The 20758-nt window shown below is 42.8% G+C and overlaps 1 pseudogene; it reads left to right on the forward strand.

The window, feature by feature from the left end:
* Window positions 1-5897: 5897 nt before the first annotated feature.
* Window positions 5898-13190, forward strand: LOC116697307 (high-affinity choline transporter 1-like; annotated as a pseudogene).
* Window positions 13191-20758: the final 7568 nt, after the last annotated feature.

The following is a 20758-nucleotide window of genomic DNA, read 5'->3' on the forward strand; positions in this document are numbered from 1 at the left end:
CTCGGGAGGCGCCCAGGAGGCATCCTTACCAGATGCCCGAACCACGTCAACTGGCTCCTTTCAACGCGAAGGAGCAGCGGCTCTACTCCGAGCTCCTCTCGGATGACTGAGCTTCTCACCCTATCTCTAAGGGAGACGCCAGCCACCCTCCTGAGGAAACCCATTTCGGCCGCTTGTATCCTGGATCTCGTTCTTTCGGTCATCCGCTGCTTTGCCTCTGTCACGGCAGAGGCTGCAGCCCTTCGGGCCCGTCGGTACCCTGCAACTGGCTCCGGAATCCTCCGGACTCCTTCTTCAGACGGCTTCCCTGACCACCGGTGTCCACCAGGGTTTTCGTGGGTTACCGCCCCTTGAGGCACCTAAGACCCTAAGACCACAGCTCGCCGCCGCAGCTTTAGCAATGGAAACTTTGAACATTGTCCACTTAGGTTCAATGCCCCCAGCCTCCACAGGGATGCACGAAAAGCTCCGCCGGAGGTGTGAGTTGAAAGTCCGTCGGACAGGGGCCTCCTCCAGACGTTCCCAGTTTACCCGCACTACCTGTTTGGGCTTACCAGGTCTGTCCAGAGTCTTCCCCCACCCCCTGACCCAACTCACCACCAGATGGTGATCAGTTGACAGCTCTGCCCCTCTCTTCACCCGAGTGTCCAAAACATACGGCCTCAGATCAGATGAAACGATTATAAAATCAATCATTGACCTTTGGCCTGGGGTGCTCTGGTACCACGTACACTTATGAACATCCCTATGTTCGAACATGGTGTTTGTGATGGACAATCCATGACTAGCACAGAAGTCCAACAACAGACAACCGCTCTGGTTTAGATCAGGGAGGCCGTTCCTCCCAATCACGCCTCTCCAAGTATCTCCATCATTGCCCACGTGTGCGTTGAAGTTCCCCAGCAGAACTATGGAGTCCCCTACTGGAGCCCCATACAGGACTCCATTCAAGGTCTCCAAGAAGGCCGAATACTCCGAACTCTTGTTTGGTGCATACGCACAAACAACAGTCAGAGTTTTCCCTCCCCATCACCCGCAGGCGTAGGGACCCTCTCGTCCACCGGGGTAAACTCCAACGCTCAGCGGGGATTGTGGGTATCCCCACCCCAGCCCGGCGCTCACACCCTGGGCAACTCTGGAGTAGGACAGAGTCCAACCCCTATCCAGGAGTACGGTTCCAGAACCGAGACTGTGCATAGAGGAAAGCCCCACCAGATCTAACGGTAGCGCTCCCACCTCCCGCACAAGTTCTGGCTCCTTCCCACAGAGAGGTGACATTCCACGTCCCCAGAGCCAGCCTCTGCCGCCGGTCTGTCCGTCGAAGCCCCTGACCTTCGCTGCCACCATGTAACAATGCACCGACCATTTGGTCCTCCCACGTGGTGGGCCCATGGGCTGAGGGAGAAGTGCACGTTGCTTCTTGGGCTGTGCCCGACCGGGCTCTGTGGCAAACCCGGCCACCAGGCGTCGCTCACGAGCCCACCGTCTGGGCCTGGCTCCAGAGGGGCCCCGGCTTCCACCGGGCGGGGTCCCTCTATCCCTTCCTTGTTCTCTCATCAGAGTTTTTGACTTTCCGGGAACCATCACCTTATCGTGGTGGAGAGATTTGTGTGTCCCTAGAACCTGAGGGCTGTGTTGTCTGAGCTTTGTGCTCCTGGTAGGGTCTCCCATGGCAAAGAGGTCTCAGGGGAGGGGCCAGACAAAGAATGGTTCAAAACTCTGAGGAAAACTCTGATGGAAGAAAATGACTTTAGTTGCAGTTAAAATCCCTCCAATTCAAAACAATAAAAAGTTTATATAAAACGTCCTCATGTTGAGTGATTGTGAACCAATCAGCTGAAAGGCCGGCGTTTCCCAGCATGCCCTGGGTCCGCCTCGGTGTAAAGCAACTGCGCTGCCTGCAAACTCTTTATTGGAAAAATTCCACATTCACAAGAAGAAAATGGGCGGACTCCAACCATGTTTTGAACATTTCTTTCAAGAAATGCACCAATACAGCAACAGTATAGAAGCATTAACAAGAAAAAGGCAATTAAGACTGGAATTGTGTTTGATAAATTTTTCATGTATGGGTGACACTTTGACTTTATTTGCACTACACTTTTCTTTTTTACTTTTTTTTTTGATTTATATATTATTTTTCCCTGTATGTGCAACTCTGGTTTTGACCTTTAAATTATACATACTCGCTATGTAACTGACTTTGTTGATAAAATAAAAACAAAAAAAAGCCTTGCTCTTGTGAGAGTGTTTACGTTTCCCGCCTGTGACGTCCCCAAGTTTCCACTTTTCAAATAAAAGCTCATATCTGGAATAAAATCCTTTAACAATAGTCTCTCCTCTCTCTCTTACTTTTAAAGTAAAAGCTCGCGTCAACTATCATGCTAATGAATAAAATACTTGAAATATTTGGTGTTTTTTTAAATATTTAAAACATGTGTCCATCTCCAAAATAAATGCCGATTATAGGCAAACTAAAAGATTCATTTTTATAGCTGCAACTTGGAGCCTTTCCCGTCTCATGCCCTCTTGCCATGCTGATTATATTGTATTTGAAGCAATGTCCCAGTGAAGTGTGAAAACACTATAGAATATAAAATGAAAAAGGAGTCTTGGAATAAGGTGACCAGATTTCTCAGACAAAATCCGGGGACATTTTCAGCTCAGAAGCGGATTTACCTACAAACAAGTAATGTTTTTATTTTTGTAAAACTTAAAACGGGGACACTAGACCTAGAGCTGTTCTCATTAGGGCTGAGCCCCCCCCCCCCCCCCCCCCCCCCCCAGGTCTGATCCTAGACTCCCCCCGCTGCTACTTCATACTCCACTACACCTCAAGATAGAAAGTCCTAATATTTCAAGATAAAAAAATCCATCCTTATACTTCAAGATAAAAAGTCCTAATATTTTAAGATAAAAAGTCCTAATATTTCAAGATATAAAGTCTAATATTTCAAATAGAAAGTCCTAATAGTCCTAATATTTCAGGATAGAAAGTCTTAATATTTCAAGATAGAACGTCTCAATATTTCATAATGTTGTAGGCCTAATGTTTAGCCTACTGAACTAGCCTACTGACAGCTTTTGCTTTATTGCTCAAGGCTTGTTTCTGCAACAGCTCCTTGAGAATCAGATACAACAAAAACGTCTGAGGACATATTTTCCTTTGACATTGGTGCAGTATTAAACGAGATCGCTGCAGTCGGCAGTAGAGAACAAGCTGCAGCGTGAGTTAATGGGATAATTGTCCAGCTTGTATTTACGTTCATAAAAGTGCTTGTTTGGCTGCTAACAGACTCAGATTAATATTCTAAGTGTCTGCAGACACATTATGGGAAGGATTTCTAAGGAGGTCGACCTTTCTGTTAAAGATTAAGATCCTTTTTAAAACATAAAAGTCCGCGAAATTGCGTTCGCTAAACCCACCAGACTCCATGTAAATAATCAGTGATTTTAGCATCGTAACACACGGCTTCTAAAACATCTCTGAGCACCGCTGGCTCTGGCTGTCTAGAGCCTGCGTGTGTTGGGTGTGCGATTATCGGCTACGTTATGTTAGTATTTTCTTTCTTTCATTCCAATTCGGGTCTTTCAGTCACACTAAAAAACCGGGGACATTTCCGGGACAGATCCGCCGGGGACAGGTAGCCAAAATCGGGGACTGTCCCCGCGGAAACCAGGACGTCTGGTCACCCTATCTTGGAAACAGTGTAACATGTTTATATTTGTATTCTTGTTCATGTGTGTGCAGATCCTGTTCTCCCTCCTCAGGAAATCCTGCCGTTAGTTGACAGAAATCAAATGTAGGCTACGTTATTATCAGGAAACAACACAACAATCACATTCAGAATGAGCAAACTATATGGAAAAATTGTTACTTTAACAGTTTTTAACGTTTTTTCGATTGATTCAACAAACGTGGTCACAAATTTACCGTGACTCATCTGGAAAATTATTCGCGATTTCGTATTTTTGACCCTATGAATTTACCGTTGAACACAGCTCGGCATGAACTGGACGCGCATGACATTGGACGTTCTAGGCTGCAGACGTACACTTATCAAACCCATCAGCACGGTTAGCAGCGAGATATAAAGTCATTGTAGGCAATAGGCATATTAAATGCCTACCGGTGATAACTCACCCCTCCCCGTTTAGAAGGGGACGATTAACCAGAAGGCAAGCAGAGACAGACAGTTGAAGACAGAGCTGGATGAATCAATCCATGTTCCTTTCCATAGACAGCCGACAAGACGCTCAGCACACTGGTGAGTTAACACAGGGAAAATCCTTCTGCTGATTTATAAAACATGTCACAGTTGACAGAAAGCTCTCGGATTGTAACATTAATGTTTCCAGCTGAATTTAGCCGTTGAATGCAGACTGTTAGATAGCTCATGTTTGCGTGACAATCTACAACAAACATGTTCAGGGCAGTAGTTAACAGATAACACCTCATTTAGAACTAGTGGAATACAATTAGGCAGCCTTACTGTAGTCTACTTAAGTGTACTGTACTTAATTTTGTGCTACTTATAGCCTAAACTCCACTACATTTCGGTAAATATTGTACTGTTTTTACTCTTACTTTATTTGACAGCTATACTTAATTGCTACATTGCATGTTTTTAAAATGTACAGTTATTTTGCCAAACATTACATTACCCAACACAATATTTAACAACTTCACTTATGATACTTTAGGTACAGTAAAATAAGATGTGAAAATGTGAAGGCGAATCTTCACTTACTTAATTGAGTGTTTGTACATTGTGGATTGGTACTTTCACTTAAGTAAAGGATCAGAACACTTATTCCATCTTTTCAAGTGGCATATATGCTTCTCCCAGTAATTGTGTGTGTGTGTGTGTGTGTTGTGTGGTGTGGGTGTGTGTGTGTGTGTGTGTTTTAAGTTTTAAATGCCTTCAGTTTGATTTCAATTCTATAGCAGCCCCCCTGAAAGAGCCCAGCATTTGGATTTATAGCTATAATTTACACACATTGTTTTAACGCTGCTATGTCAAAGAAAAAGCTGTCCAGTCAAATGTTTTAAGTACAAATTCAAGACAGCTGTGACGGTCACCTACTGGCCGCAGAACAACAGTCAACCAGAATGCAGGATTTGGATCTGCATTTTTGGCATGGGGGCACACATTCCATTTTGTGCTGTTGGGAATATCAAAAATCATATATGTATTTTGATACTGTAAATTCACCACAAAAGTTTTTCTTTATATCTATGCAGACTGAGAGACAGCCAGTTTCTCTTAGTCTAACCTGTTACCCACACCTGGTCTGACTTGTTAACCATGGCAGTTTCCTGACTCACCCCCCCCCCCCCCCCACACACACACACACACAGGTATGACAGAATGTATGTTACAGTATGTAGTATGTATGTAATCAATTGTTTTGCTTTGCTGTACAACAAAAACTAATTTAAAGTGACAATAAAATGCATTACTGTACACTGAAATCAAATAAATACATTGCACATTTTATTTGTGTCTTAAGATTTCAACTTGTTTTGACTCATCAGCCTTGTAGTGATTTAATTGATAGTTTGGTCTGCTATCACAATGAAATGAAAGAACTATGAATGAATGCAAAATTTAAAAAAATGTAAAAGATGAACTATTAAGAACAGTATAACAGTAGTAAATCTACAACTAAACCTACACATATAGGGTATGAGTAAATAAAAGCCTATATTGAAATTTAAATTACTGTGAAAATGAATTTGCTCCTCACAAATTGTGCATGAAAGGCATGTTTTTTTCTGCTTAGATTTTGACAACGCCTTAATCCTGCAGACCACTGAAACCTTGTTTTTGCTTGTTTCAACGGTTTCAACACATACTAATTAAGATAGCGAGGCAGCAAGTCAGTCATTGCAGATGAGCTTGAACGTCCCAGGATGGTAGTGATGTTGCTCTTCTACCTGCTGTGCTGGGCACCGGCATCTGGGCCTCCATGAAGTCCAGCGGCTGCAGAGAGCGTGCAGGCGGACCGGACAGATATCCACCCTGCTGGCAACAGAGGGATCAGCATGGCGGTGGGAGTTTCACCATGACAGGTGCTGGAGCATCATTTTAAAATTTAAAAATCAAAGCTATTTGTCGCAACAAGGCACGTGTAATCCACTGTGATATAAGTTATGGTATTTAAATAGTATTAAAGTAATTTTGTTGGTAAGTATTGTGAGTCTAATACTTCTACACATCTCAACAGTGTTTGTAGTGTATGGGCTTCTTACAGCTACATTTGTTGGAGGGGGCTTCATCGTTTGGTCTGACAGAGGCAGTGTACACTCCGACCAGGGTCTGACCTGGGCTGTCATACCGGTAACATCAGACTTGGCTTTCATGTTGGTAAGACAGTTTTTCAGACATAAAAATGGATCACGTGTAGCTATGTGTACTGTATTTCCGAGTTAATATGTTTCTTTTTTAATCTACTTCACGTCTCGTTCAACTGTGGCAGGTGCAACTTTTACTGAGTTTTCTCCTTCATTCTTCAGTAGACTTGCACTAACTTTGGCAGCAACAATGCGCATTGAGCTCAGGCTCGTAACAGTCGGGGTAGAGAACTAACCCTTTCTCACTCTCACTCGTAAAACAGGATGCTTGTCAGTGGCTTCACATCATGTACAAAGGGAAAACACCCTTAACATGTGTATGAAATGCAGTTTTGAGGTGACAGTTTAAATCTTTTGGAAGATACCTAAGAGGAGAGATGTGTTTACAATCTGTAGAAGATCTGAGGCCAAACAATTTAAAACATTTTTTTAAAAGCCCTATGGCGGGATATCAAGGCAGCTTGAGAAGGATTTCGGATGATTATAATGCTCTCCAGGTTTTTATGGTTGGTTGCATGAAATTGTGTCATGGTATATCGATTAGTTTTACAGGACACACAGACATGATTCATGTAACTGATATGGAGGCACTGACTGCTGTCTAACTTTTCTTTTGTCTCCCTTTTGTGTGATTCAATTGTTAAGGTGGCCTTTTCTTCGCCAGCCAATGAGAGACAAAAAATATTGACATGATGACCCGTTCCAGATCAAGTATGGAAATGCAATAAGTGGAGTTCTGTCTGTGGCACTACTATATCTGATATAATCTGGGTTACAGGAACTCTAATTGGTTTAGGTAAGTTACACTTCTGGAAACATTTTGAAGCAGCACAACTCATATTCACCACGTAAAGAAGTTCGGAAAATTTAGTGCTGACACACAGTGACTTCCTTACTTAACCAGTAATGAAACTTTATTAAGGAGAATTTAGAATTAACAGTACGGTTGTAGTGTCATCCCAACTTCTGATGTCCCGGTCTTCCTGAGTGGTGTAGTTAAATTCATGTCCAAGGTTTTAAATTTAGCTGAACCGTCAATGTAACAAAATATTGCAGGCGCCGTAAACACACATGCTTACCTTAATCAGGAACCCAAACACCTCAGCACAGACTGAAAACTGATGTCAGCCTGACCATACTACAGGAGAGCCTATTTTGTCTTTAGGCATGCGTATGAATGTGAGTATGTGTATATTTCCTCCCCCTGGCCTTGGTGGATGGGAAGCTTGAGGCAGCACTGTCTTATCAAACAGCTGTTATGTCTATGGAGACATAGAGTTGAACTGTTACTCTGCCTGAGACCGGTCATGACCTACTGCCATTATTATGGCATGACCTGAATGAGACCTGGGGTACCACGCTCTCTAAAAGTCACATTTTGCAATGGTACAATTTGTACTTCCGACCAATTTTTTTATTGCACCGTGACTCTAAACAAAACCAACATACAAGATTTCCCAAAAAATATTGTTCTTTTAATTTTAAATGTGGTAAAACATGTCTTGCCACCAATAAACTACAAGCCTGGTATTGTGCAACAATGTAACCTCCAGTAAAGTAAAGTCTCGCCATACATGTATATCACCAGTAAAATGTTGAAACATTTCGATACCTGGCAAGACTAAAACAAAAACGTGTGATGTAAACCAATCACCGTCAATGTCAAATAGATAATTTATTGTGAAGGGAGTCTTGATAGTGTGTAGCGCTTCATCTGAAAAAAAAAAAAATTGCGTCACCTGTATGATCAACTTGTTAGGCTACATATTTTTAGTGTAGTCTTTTTCAAGTATTTCAGTAGTCAGTTACACACTGAAACTGTGAATGCTATAAACAGCAAAAGAAAGTTCAGTTTTAGCAATCAATGAATTCAGTTTAAGTCATCTATAAAAATGTAATTGTACTATTGCGCACACTGCACAGTGGATCTCATTCTAACAGAAAGAGCAGTATTTTATAAATGATACATTTATATACTGAGTACAGTGGCTTGAGAAAGTTTACACACCCATGCAAAAGTTGATTAAAAGAGGAATAAAAAACATCTTTTGGAAATTCATCCCATACCCTTCACCATACATAGAGATTGGCATGGTTTTATTTAGTTTAGCTTAATAGCTGGTTTGATTTGCATTAAGAGATGATCTTATGGAAAGTTCCCCATGCCTATCTCCAGGTATGGTGAAGGGTATTTTGGTGATTTAATTCCAAAGGCCAGGGGAACTTTATCAGGATGCATAGTATTCTGGATCCATGAAATAACGGCCTTAAAAAAAAATGTTCCTGCTTCTATGGGAATTCAACATAGAGGTGTGCACACTATGCCCCCTGTATTTTAACAAAGAACATTTATTTATTTACAATACATTTTCATTCACAAAAAAAGTTGGTGTCCTTAAAAAGGTGGATTTTCCTATTTTCTTTTTACTAAGGCATTAAGATCATTTCCAAAAGATGTTTTTAATCTTTTAATCACTTTAGCATGGGTGTGTAAAGTTTCTAAGCCACTGTATGTGATGTGTTACTTTTTTAGGTGCAACAATGAGTGTGATCCGGATTTGCCCTATGCTGTTTGCATTTGGATCTCTGGACCCAGTAGCCATCATCTACACACTTCTGGGAGGCCTACTCGGTAGCCTACACCGACATCATACAGCTAACCCTCATATTCTTCAGTTTGGTGAGTTCCTGTTACATAGAAAATAATTTCTTCCAAAATCTTATTATAAAAAATTCGACAGAAACATTTGAAACTTCTAAAGCCTGCCCTTTGTTGGAAGTAGACTTGCACGATTCGGGGAAAAATATGAATCACGATTTTTAGCTTAGAATTGATGTCATGATTCTCGCCACATCACATCACTGAACATCACCACAAGCCTGTAACATAGAAGCTTCATGAAGAGAAGGGACAGCATTGCAGCGCTTTGAGTTTATACAGTCACACTCCAGAACACTCACAAATAAGTAGTAGTGTTTGTGCAGTCAGCTCGTTACATTGAATGAGAATCAAGAATAAAAATAAATAAAATAATATCAAAGTTATTTAAAAATGAGATTGTGAAAAGGGTGAATCGAGATCGTGCTTTTATATCATTAATTGTGCAGGCCTAGTTGGAAGAGAAAGTTTTCCGTTGAGGGACAAAACATTTTAGGATTATCTTTGAAAGCTTGTGGTGCCATCTGCCGAGTCTCTAACCTCTGCTATCACAACCTAAGCACATATCTACCGTACTTAACAGGTGATAAGCATGTTTTAAAATGTTTAAGTCAGTGGTTCATTGTCTCTTCTGCAGTGGTTTGTGTCCTTTCATTCTTATGAATGCCCTCAGCTGACATCACCAAGAGTGCTTTTCAACTCACCTACCAGCCCCCGGATTGGTTTCATGGATAAGGAAAAGCGGGGAGGTGGATTGATATTTCTTGTTACTGGTAAGGACTATTTTGATATTACAGAGCAGGAAAAGCAAGTGTAAATAATAAATGAATGATGGCTGAAATTCCATTAAGCTGCTTTAGTTTCAGGTCTGCTGGCTCACTGTCACCCTGTCATGGCTTACTGGGACTTGAGTAGAAAAGAACAAAGGTGGTAGGCCATTGGCAACAACGTTTTTTTCCCCCCACTATAAAGTGGGCTGCACGATTATGGCCAAAATGATAATCACGAATATTTTGATCAATATTGATCGATTATTTGTTGAATTTAACCAAAAAAAATGATTTCACAAGGCTATTTATAACTGCTTTCATATATGCTACATTCTCTAATGTTGAAGTTGTATGTTGTATAGACATACAGCTGCAACACGTGACATGAAATTACTATCTGAAATAATGACGTAGGATATCATTTTTTTTTAAATGCATCTCTGAGAAAGCTCCATTATTTGTTTTTAACAATAACTGATTAAGAGCTAGGGAGAGAGAGGGAGAGAGGGAGAGAGAGGGAGTGCGCATGGACGTACTCACAGAGCGACTGACTCATGTGATGGGTCCAGCACGGGTCAATAGCGGATCACACGACGTCGTGTAGAATGTCTGAATCGTCAGTGCGCTGCATTTTTATGAACTATGATATTCCTGGCCATGGGTTAAATCTCTGGCCAAGTCCCGCAGCTCCATCTCACACCCTATTACTCTACCACTGAAGTTGTTGCATTAAAACTTCTTCTGTGTTCTTGCCGTGGTGGCCGCGATAGCACTACCCGCATAAACACTGGGATAATACAAGTTTTGCCCCTCATACTTAAAAATTACAGCTGTGTTAATAAAAAAACTTAAACTGTAGCCAAATGTCAGAAGTGTGGACGGCGCTGTGTGCCGGGCTGTGCGGAGAGAAGACAGAGAGAGTAGAAAGATCCCAACACAGGCATGGCTTTTACGAAGAGATGGTCTGAACGGAAAATTAAACCATATCATAAACAACATTGCAGCGGATGCGAGTACATTACCACCGTGCGTCCTAGAGGTGCTAACAGCTAACAAGCCTAACTAGCACCGCCAGCACTGCTCATGCGTGTCTGCAATAACGACACAGACGGGACAAAATGTTGCGTTTACTGGTACCTGGTAACCTTGAGACCGACCTACCACCAACTGCATCTGTTGAAGTTTTCTCCCGTTACTCTGTCATCTGTGACGTCTACATCTAGAAACAAGCTGCGCGATGCAGGGAACAACTCTGACTGGACATGAGCAGACCAGTGGTTTTGCGGTAGCGGTAGAGCACTATGCAAAAAAAAACTGAGCGTTCTATGAAATGACGCTTAAAAAAAACCAATGCTCGATCATGCACAAAAAATGCATGATGCAATTTGATTGTGAGAAGTCAAAATCGTGATCATGATTGAAATTGATTAATTGTGCAGCCCTACTATAAAAGGTTGGTCACATCAGGTTTTTATTCAGTATAATTTACCCACATGTGCCCAAAAAAGGATGGTTTCATATTTCTGATGCAGGTAGTAAATAAATATTGATCATAATGATCAAAAAAGTGTGTAAGAGTGATGTTACAGTTTGTGATTGGATAGTGTGACATTTACAAAAATGATAAAACATGCTAAAATAATACCTTCTCCAATTCCAATCACGGTGCATCATGTGTTTGCCAATCTGCTAAATGCTTCAATTAAACGAATGGGAAAAAAATAGAGATAGAAGTGTTACAGGACCATACCTTAACAAGTGAAAAATATCTGCTGTGAAAATGGCCTGTTGTAGGATGCATGCATTTTTTTTACCATGGGTGCCCTGTAGGGCTACCTGTTCATTTACTGACATACAGTCTGAGAGAAGGACATCATGTGTGATGTAAAATTCCACTGTTCTGGTCACGTGGCCATTAAAAAAAAAAGTGAAGTGACAAATCCTAATGTTCAGGATGACACACAAGACCTATTTCCATTGTTGTATTAATGTGTGGAGTGTTATAGGGTCGTACCCGAATCTGGATTTGTCAGTCGAATCGGATCTGGCTGGTAAATACAAATATTCGACTATTTGTTCCTTTTTATAATATATAGAGAGAGAGAAGAGAGAGTGAGAGAGAGAGAGAGAGGAGAGAGAGAGAAGAGAGAGAGAGAGAGAGAGAGGATCTATATCTATATAGATATTATATAATAGATAGAGAGAGAGTGGGATCAAACAGCACAATGCTTTACGCCCCTGTTTCAGACATTATTGTTCAGTAGTGGGATGCTAGTGTTTGTTATAGTCATTGTCTTGGTGTGGATGGCCCTTTAAAGGCCCTAAAAGTGTAAGAGTGTTTGTTTTTCTTAGCCTTGGTAACCTTGGATATCAGGACTTCCACCAAGGACCCTGTCAGCTGCCTCATCAGCCACAGCCAGGATCACCTGCTTGTTGCGCGCCGCTCATCCTTATACTTGGATCCCATCCTTGCTGATTGGAGCAGTCGCAGCATCAACGGTACAGCAACAATTTAACTAGAAAGAGAAGACAATACATGCTCAGTATGCTGCATTTTTTTGTGTCAGACTGGACCGCACTGCGTTATGGCTCCCCCCCATACGAGGCGTGGAGATAGCCGGCTGGTTCTGCCCATGGCTCTGCAGCACCTCACACCACAACATCTCCTTATCGGTATTGGAGCTATAGCTGCTGCTGTGATGTCATCAAGGACTCAGCTTTATGGTCTGCCGCCTCCATCTTCAATCCAACATCTACAAAAACATCCTCAGGACCAAGGTAGAGAGACCTGAGGAAAAGAGCAAGCTTTGGGTGTTATTGTTCGCTTTCAGCTTAAAGCATTTTCCCCCCTGCAGCATCAGAGAGGGGCTCCAGTGGGTAATCGTGCCCTGTGGTGTGTGGGCTTGGCTGGTACAGCGCTCACCTTCGTACACAAGCATTATGTTTTCTGATCCTGGGCTCAGGCATAACCTACCCATTATGTTCTCAACTCGTCTGTGTCTCTTCTTTAATATCTCCAATTGGTACGGCTCCGTCATGGGCTTGCTAGTAGGAGTATTACTGAGAGTGCTGAGCGGCGAGCCATTGTAGGTTGCCTATTGTTCTCCACTTTCCAGTTGCACCTTGAGGATTGCATATATGTCCAGCACTCTCCTGTTCAGCAATCTGCATGTTGTCCAACATGATTTGCCACTATTGTATTCTCCTACATGGCTCACTGCTCTTCAATAAAGGACTGATTCCTGAGAGGTGGGAGTGTATTTAAAGTGAAAACCCACAAATAACCCAGAACGTAATGCTAATGAGCAATGGTACCACCAAAACAGACAAAGAGAGAAAAACTGAAGATCACAATGAGACTGAACTTAATGTTAACAAATCGGCAGAATTGAAAGGAAAATGATATAAGGTGATGTTAACGTGTTTTTGTATGGTATTTTATCATGTCTCTATTTTCATACCAATAGCTTTTCTCTTTGTAAAATAATAATCTATATAATTAACAAATGCTATACATTATTATGTTTTATTATGAGTTAAGATTAGACTTTATTGATCCCGAGGGGAATTTACAACAAAACAAGACAGTATATAACGTAATTACAATTACCAATAACAACTGCAACATAACTGATGCCACAATAAACTCAATTATAGAATCCTAATAGCTCCTAGGACCATCTGCATGATGATGATTTACTTTTGGTTATTTCTGATTATTTTTTTTTAACAATTTTTTATGGATTTTCCATAACAATGTAGCATTTCTACATCACATAATGAACGAAATATGTACAAACAGATATCCCTGTGTTATGCAAGAAAATAACCAACATGAAGGTGCCCAATACTTTTTTACGTTACTTTTTTTACTTAAGTAACATTTAATACAGGTATTTTACCCGTAACAGTATTTCTACTTTGTTTAGTAAGATATAATGTTCTTTTTCCAACACTGGCTTTGGTGTAATTTTTTTTTTCCAGTGGGGGTTTGTGAGCCTGTAACTTTTGTTATGTGGGTACACATGTACTGGTGAATATTTAGTTGAATACAATCAATAAGCCCTAATAAGATAAATTAATTAAAATGTGAAACTCCTCTAAATGTACAGTCAAATATGGGATGAATGCATTGCTGGATAAATCTATAACCTACACCTCCCTCAGTTATTTGTCCACCTGCATTCCATTATTGTGTTGCCATAGGCTACATTGTGCGCATTTAAACTCTTGATACAAGTAACACTATATTAAGGTTACATTCAGTGCCTGTGTGTTCTGTTACTCTCGCACCCATCCGGCAACAGAAATCCTAACCCAACCCTCAATGTGGTTTATAAAAAATAAAGAAGTTGAATTAGGTATAGCTATGCCTATGTTGATTTTGTAGTGTATACAGTGTAAACACTCGTTATATGGGTATGTAGTTGCACCAATTAACATATAAGGGTTTCGAGTAAAGTGTGTTTAAGATCTAACAGTTAAAGTCACGTTGTTTATAGTGCCATAACCCAAGGAAAGAGAGCATAATATAGTGTTTGTTTATATCCCCACTCAGCAACAGAAATCGCTTATAGGGGTAGTAAATGCCCATTAACCATAAATAGTTTTCAATAAAGGGTGGTTACGTGAATAACCAGGCAGAGAGAGCATAATTAGTGTTTATGTTTTCTTTACGGTCATTCCTGGTTCGGCCCTTGTGGCAGGTAACGCTGCGTGAAGTTGACGTTTTGACCACGTCTAAGAAACCAAGGAAGCTCCTGTTCGATAGCACACAGATGATGTGCGACTGCAGAAGTACCTTTCCGACTATTACTTCAGTGGTGTATAAGTTGAACATTTACCATCGCGCTTAACTACCCAAAAACCCTTAAACTGTATATAAGAGATCCCAATTGAACCGAATATTAGCAAGCGTTAGCAGCATGGTACATTAACTTTGCTAGTTTAGCTGTAATCTTAAGCTACAAACTAACAATCTACTGAAACGGTATGGGCCGTTCGTTGAAAGGTAGTTTAAAATGTACAAATGCCGTTTCTAATTATGGACGTCTACTTCCTAGCCGAACTCGAGTTTTGACTCAAGCGGTGGCGAAAGAAGCTAACCTTTCCTTACCAATGCCATTTATGACAATCTCGCATTGCAGACCTAAGGGTTAATCTCCACGCTGTGCCAGTACTTGACGTTAGGTTGTCCTTAAAGTGCATGATAAACAAAACCCAGTAATGGCAATATTAACGAAAAGTATCTCTCATTATCATACGAACATAACTTCACCAGAGGAGGCAGGGTTCGCCGTCAGTAGATTATTATCTACAACGTTAGCATTGGAACTAGACGTTCGTAGCGTTAGTTACCCCACTTATTTGTTTTCTCCATTAAGAAGGTCATGGGTTCTGAAGCCGCGTACCCCTCATACAGGTCAGAACTTAAAATCGTTTGATTGAAGGCTCGCACCAAAATGATGAGCTAATTTATTAATAGGGGTCTGTAAGCGTTATCGTGTTTCATAGGGACAAGGACTACTTTAGTATTTATATGTGATGGTCATATATGGATAGGCTACCAATCCACATTTAAGGGGCCATCCCAGCAATTTAGTATTCCACTCCTTAAATTGGGAGACTTTGAGCATTAGCCACCAGACCTGATATAAGTCTCGACTTAAACCAGTATGTGGTAATTGATCTCAACAGCTACTAGCTTCCTTACAAAATTGGAGGTGGATGAGGAGAGAAGCCTGGTTGTGAAGGAGCGGGGCAGGAGCGGAACCAGCTTTTTGGACCCAACAGACCTCTGCAAAGCCGGTTTGGACTGTGCTAAGGAGCGCAAGCACACAATTATGAAAACAGAGGGAATGCTCTCTACAGGGCGACAAAACATTTCGCTCAGTCCATCGGGCGTTATCAACAGAGCTCCTGTGGCCCCTCAGCTAGGCTCGACGTACTGATGTGATGGCGTCAGTGAAAGGTTTGCACTGAGTACCTGCTCCCACACCTGAAAAAGGAGGCTTTACTGAGAACAACACACAAGTGGACTGCTACAACAACTTAGCTGTGAGATAAAAATCTACACTATCAGAAGCCTGGGGTAAGAGCTACTAAGCTTGCTTAAATTATAATCGGTTAATTCTGATTTGCAAGTAATAGCGATCATCAAAAACTAGTCAGAATATAAGTTATTTTTTCCTGGTAGTCCTAATTTTTATGAGATCTGATTATTATGTTCAATGTGAAAAAATGCCACGACACACAAATCCCCTGAATCAGTGAACGCTGCCAAGGGGGATCTTCCTTTATAGTAGTCTTTGTCATTGACTGCATGTAGTTGCAAGTGAAATTGGCGTGGGTACAGTAATGTACATATTATAAATGTACACATAATATATACTCTTATCAGCCTGTTTGCTGGCAAGCAGAGTGTGAGCTATTCCGGTTTGCTGGACTACAGCATGGCGGGTGCTGCAGTGGCGACCCAGAGTCGACGTCACAAGCACATGTACGGAGGCAGTAGACACCTCTGGTGAGATGTGGATGCCACATACTGACCAAAAAGAACCTCACCCACGGCCTGCAGAGAGCAGGCCTAATGGTAAGAAAAGAGCGCACATCAGAGCTTTTCCCAGCAGGCTGAGCCATATGTCATGTCTTTCACACAACTCATTTAAGGTTGATATTTTATTCGCCGAATAGGTACGTAGTCCCACTTGGTTCGTTATTTGTGAGAACTTACTAATTGGTGGACAGTATGTCATTGTCTGTTCATATATGATAACACTTAACATAGTAAAATGCCCTTTCAAGAAAAGAAAAAAATTTCAAGATGCTTTTGTCTCTGACATGTGATTACCTTAAGTAAGTTTGATATTTTGGGAAAGGTCACTTTGTTCTAAGAGTATCGCTGGGTCTGCACACGAATCTGTGACGGTATTGTCTCGTATCTAATATCCCTGCAGATCTCTCCGAACTATACGACCTGGGGACTAAGCGAAGTATGTCTTTTCAAATACAAACGTCTACATTGTTCCATCCGTGCCAATGTGTAGGAAACCAACTTCAGAGGTGCTGAGGAAACACTGAATGCCAGAGTTGCGGACAAGAGAGGGCCATGTACCAAGGCATTTTTCCACCAGCTGAAGAGCGCTCAGGACGAAGAGGATTAACCAAAACCACAGAGCTTGTGAAGGAGTTGAGCTGCCACCGCTCACCCACCAAATGAAAGCCTCCGACGAGAGAGACTGTTCTTCCTTAACTGACACAAACCAACTGAGAATGTTGACACCTCTTGACTTAGTTTCGCTGTCTCTCCTTCTTAGGTGGCATCTGGAAAGTAATAACTGTAATGACAAGGGACTAGGGGGCAAGGGTCCAGTAGTACACACTAGGATATTGGCTGAAAATAGAAGAAGCAGGAGGAAGTTAGTTGTCTACAACAGAAGCAGAGCTGTATTTCAGTTTGGACTATTTCAGAAAAATGCTCTGAAAGCTAAAGTGCGATCCTACATGGCCAACTACTTCACAAGGTCTGATTAATGCCTCATGATACAGGTGGTCTGGTCCAGGTGATGGTGAAGGTTAATTTGTGAGTTTAAGATAAACAATTTTTTTAAATAAACATCCACGTCTCTCGTTATTAAACTCATTTGATTGTAATAAGTAGATAATATCCAGGTATTTCAGGCAAGTACAGTTAGTCTACAAGTTCTTTATTATTGTAAGACATGAGAAGCCACATTTGGTCTCAACTAACTTCAATATTTTATCCATTCCGAATATTAAAAAAACTGAGAACAATATCAAGTTCAAAGAGGATTTGCTTTTTGTTGGTCTTATTTGTCCAATATATTGTACTCAGAGGCCTGTCGCCCCTTAACAGGATCTATCACTTTTCTCACAATAGCTCATAATATGAACAGTCACAGAGGGCATGCAAATGGATGTACATTTATAGTTCATTGAGATGTATCTTAAAACTGCATTCACACTGAAACAAGCACGGAATACCCACATAATAAACAATGTCAAAGGTTGTAGTTCTTTCCAGCTCATAAAGGCATATTCACCCCTAAATGAAGTGTTCACCTATGTTTTCTTACCGACAATCTCTAGTGGGCCACGCTGCACGGATTTAATGAGGAAGAATTTGGTGAGACACAGCAAAACGCTTTTGCTTGCAAATCACTAATTCTGCTGCAGAACTTTATTTGAAAGAACTTTTGTAGTTTTTTATTGTGAGGCTATAAAAAAATGTCTTTAAAAATTACAAAACCCATTACTAGAATGAATGATGTGAAGCCAAAGAGCAAAATGAATAGCTTGTTTACAGATGTCCTGAGAGTACTTCCATCATATTGGTAGTGGATTAGTAGACTGGCGGATATCTTATGGCCCAGATTATAAAAATCTGGTCTAACAATCAGTCCTTTGAAACTTTAAAATGATAGTAGCACCTCCCTTTTACATGAAATATATGCCAACCACTCACAATCACTGGTGTTTTGACTTAACACATGGAAGATGCCATATATGTGGATGGATATTATTGGAACTATGCATCTAGATGGCTTCCGTTGACGACTCAGGACCGGTCATGGAGACAAACACTCTCCTCCCAGCAGTCCCTCAGTGTCGCGAGCGCTAGTAGGAGCTCCGTGAGGGGGGATGGAGACGGAGGGGAGGATAGAGGGGAGAGGGAATGCAGTCTGCATGTCAGCTCTGCGAGTAGATAGAGTTGAAAGGTGGCGGTTGGGGGACAGGCATTTGTCTTCCTTCCTTTGTTCGCACGCAATCTGATCCTTCGTCTTTGCGTGGCCCATGCCCGTTGCCCACATTAATGAGGAGACCAGTGTCCTGCTGTGTGGGATCCCGCCGGATGTCGAGGACACCAGCAGGCCTTGTGACTGCACTCCGAAACAAGCCCTCTGGAAAGCCTGAAGCTGGGCGGCCTGTCTTCCCCCATCTTCTTCCCCCTCTTCTTTGAAAGATGGGGGGGTTGGTATATACTTTTGGCCTTCGCTTCATATTGCTGATTAAGTCTTCATCTTTCGATGCTCCTCCTCCAGCTTCCAACGCTGTTAACTCCTCCATAGACGTACAGTACTCAGCTCTGTACTCTCTGCTTCTCTTCGCTTTCGACTTCTTATGCCCAGAGGGTCCCTCACGAAGCCCCTCCAGAGTTTGTGGAGTCTTCCTGGGGGTCGCGGACTGCTGACTTCGCTCCTCTCCGGCACCCCGCCCAAACAGAGCTATAGTCCTCTCTCTTGGCATACGCTTGACTTACTGTGCTGCCGATAAGCTGGGAGCTGCTTTCACTTATATAAGGCCCCTCACCCTCCACCCCTCTGACACCAACCCTCCGACCCCCACTCTTGCCGAAGGTGGACACACCCCCCTTGGTTGGATACCGCCGAGATCAAAGGAGAGTCTGGTATCGTGCGATGCAGGGAGCAACTGGAAGGGAGCATATCGTCGAAAAAGAGAGCGGGTGGCAATTGGAGGCCAGAGGGATGGCTGGTGAGTCCGGGAGGGGAACGCCCTGGTGGTGGGGTGGTGGCAGGGGAGGAGGCCGTGGAAGAGGGGAGTAGATGGAAGGGATTTGCTGGTAGTGGCCTTGTGAGAGTAGTGTGGAAGAGTGGATATGGATGGACTGATAGGTGTGTATGGGTCCTGAGGGGCTGTGAGAGAGGAGGAGGTGAGGCGTAGACTGAGACTGTGGAATGGTGAACCTGAGAGACAGATGTAGGGTCCCTATGTGGGATGTTAATGTGGTTAGTTAGTATAATCAGTGAAGATCTGTCCTGGGCTTCAGTGGGTTTATGTGACCCCTCACCTCCCCATATCCGTTTTGGAGCAATCAACAGCTCAATATCCACTCCACATTGTCCAATCCCACCACAGCCTAAAGGCCAGAGAGACGTGAGATCTCCCCCACCATTTGGGAAGTCTTGCCGCAGCTGTGACTGGATCGGGACTCTTGGAGGCAAGCTGACTGCGCTGATGACCCTGGAGTCGATCCAGAGTTTGAACCAAACACTGAGACCCGTCTCGAGTGGAGCACCGTCGCTGCTCCATTCTACCCGAACGCAGAATCAGATGACTCCCAAATCCAGAAGTGGTCGCTGACCTGAGTGACATCCAGGAACTGCGGTGGGTCAGGCTGCTTGGACCATGTTGATGCGAGGGCGAGCCCTAAGGGATTGTGGGTGGGTGTAGTGGAGGAGAGGTGAAGCGAGGCCGTGGAAGTTGAATGAGATGTTGCTCCTCAAAGCTCCACAGCTGCATTTTTGGGATTGTCCACCAGTCCACCCGGCTAATTTAAACCAGGAGTCAGGATCAAAAAAGGGGTTCGAATGGGTTAAGTATGCAGATTTGATGTTCAAGGTATTCTCCAGTTGCTGAAGGAGGTTACCCTCAGTTGATGAATTTCTCAGTTAGTCTTTTTCCCCGTGGTGCTGAGGCTTGATTCTGGCAGAGTTCCAGCGTGAGCTTACAGGGGTGTGCTTGCACCCTGAGGACGGGTTTGGAAGTGGTGTCCCGATATGGTGTCTGCTGCTCTCAAACAGAAGAAGCAGAAAGGGCTGGGCGTCGAACCATATTTTGCCAGGGGTACATGGACCTCGTTGCCGACCTGACCAGGGGTGCAGAGAAGAGTAAATCTGACGTGGCGGATGTTACCCCGGCTGTGGTACTGGCGCGCCAGTCGAGAGAGTGATATGCGTCCACTGGTGTGATAAGAAGCTGGGCCAGGGGGCTGCTGAGGCAAGAGTTATAATCGCATGCACCCTGTGGTCATCTAGGTGGGTTCTTCAGTGCGGAGAGGGCCTGATTGCTCTTGGCTTGGGAGGTGAAGAGGGGCTACTGGAGGGCGAGGCATGAAGTCGGGGCCTTGGTAGGGGACACCTCTTTGTCAGGAGGGACACCAGTAGTGTCAAGAACGAGGGTCCAGCTGGGGGTTGGGATGGGAAGCAGGAG

This window comes from Etheostoma spectabile, chromosome 10 (genome assembly GCF_008692095.1).
Source record: "Etheostoma spectabile isolate EspeVRDwgs_2016 chromosome 10, UIUC_Espe_1.0, whole genome shotgun sequence".
Classification (NCBI taxonomy): Eukaryota; Metazoa; Chordata; class Actinopteri; order Perciformes; family Percidae; genus Etheostoma; species Etheostoma spectabile.